The sequence below is a fragment of the Apium graveolens genome, chromosome 6, assembly GCF_009905375.1.
Source record: "Apium graveolens cultivar Ventura chromosome 6, ASM990537v1, whole genome shotgun sequence".
NCBI lineage: Eukaryota > Viridiplantae > Streptophyta > Magnoliopsida > Apiales > Apiaceae > Apium > Apium graveolens.
This window is the reverse complement of record NC_133652.1, coordinates 262,677,746-262,678,871: the sequence shown is the minus strand read 5'-3', so window position 1 is coordinate 262,678,871 and position 1,126 is coordinate 262,677,746. Positions and strand designations below refer to the sequence as shown.

At 43.7% G+C, this 1,126-nt stretch overlaps 1 non-coding gene across 1 annotated transcript; it reads left to right on the top strand.

Annotated features, from left to right (window-relative positions):
* Positions 1-380: 380 nt before the first annotated feature.
* On the top strand, positions 381-487 carry LOC141669523 (small nucleolar RNA R71). Its single transcript, XR_012553800.1, has one exon. It is a non-coding gene; the product is annotated as a small nucleolar RNA R71 (small nucleolar RNA).
* The last annotated feature ends 639 nt before the right edge of the window (positions 488-1,126 follow it).

Below are 1,126 nucleotides of genomic sequence, written 5' to 3'. Positions count from 1 at the left end.
GTCAGTGATAATTATTCACATACTGAATAGATTCGTTGACAAGAGAACACTAATCCGTAGCATGAGAACCTGCACAAAGCTCACAAACCATAGCTATTTGATTAACTCCATATGTAGCCAGAGAATCAACCTTCATTGACAGCGCTTGAAGCTGTGCTGCAATAGCGGTGGCTGCATCAACTTCCGGAATACCTGCTACCTTACCAGGCATCATCCTCTGAGTTGGGTTTTGATGCTCATTTGCAGCCATAGTCTCGATAAAATTATAAGCCTCAGTATAGCTTTTAGCCCATAAAGCGTCTCCAGCTGCTGCATCGAGCATGGGCCGAGATTGGGCCCCCAAACCATTATAGAAACCCGTGATCACCATCCAATCAGGCATTCCATAATGTGGACACTTTCTCAATATTTCCTTGTAGCGTTCCCAAGCTTCGCACATAGATTCTGTAGGTTGCTGCGCAAACTGAGTAAGAGCACTCCTCATAGTAGCAGTCTTTGCCATTGGATAAAACTTCACCAGAAACTTTTGCGCAAGATCTTGCCACGTAGTGATGGACCCAGCTGGTTTAGAATGTAACCAGTCCTTAGCTTTGTCCCTTAGTGAGAATGGGAAAAGCCTCAGCTTGATAGCCTCATCAGTCACGCCATTATACTTAAAAGTGCTGCAGATCTCGACAAAATTCCTTATGTGCATGTTGGGGTCTTCAGTCGCCGCTCCTCCAAAAGAAACAGAATTATGCACCATCTGAATAGTGCCCGGCTTGATTTCAAAGGTGTTAGCTTGAATGGCCGGATGAAGAATGCTTGATTGAATGTCATCAATTTTTGGCCGAGAAAAGTCCATGAGAGCTGGATCAGCTTGAACAATACGATCACCCATGTTTACTGGTTCTTTCCGCTCAGTTCCTGAATCCGAATCTTTAAAATCTAACTTCTCCGGAATATCAAGAACTTCGTCTATCTCCTCAGCTGTATCTACAGTCCTCTTGCGAGTACGAGAACGAGTTTGCATAAACGCTCGCTAAAGTACCTGAAACACAACCGGAAACAATAAGTAACTACTACGTCCTAATCACTGAGTCCTAATGACCAATGATGGTAAGTACATAAACTAAACAAATACGCC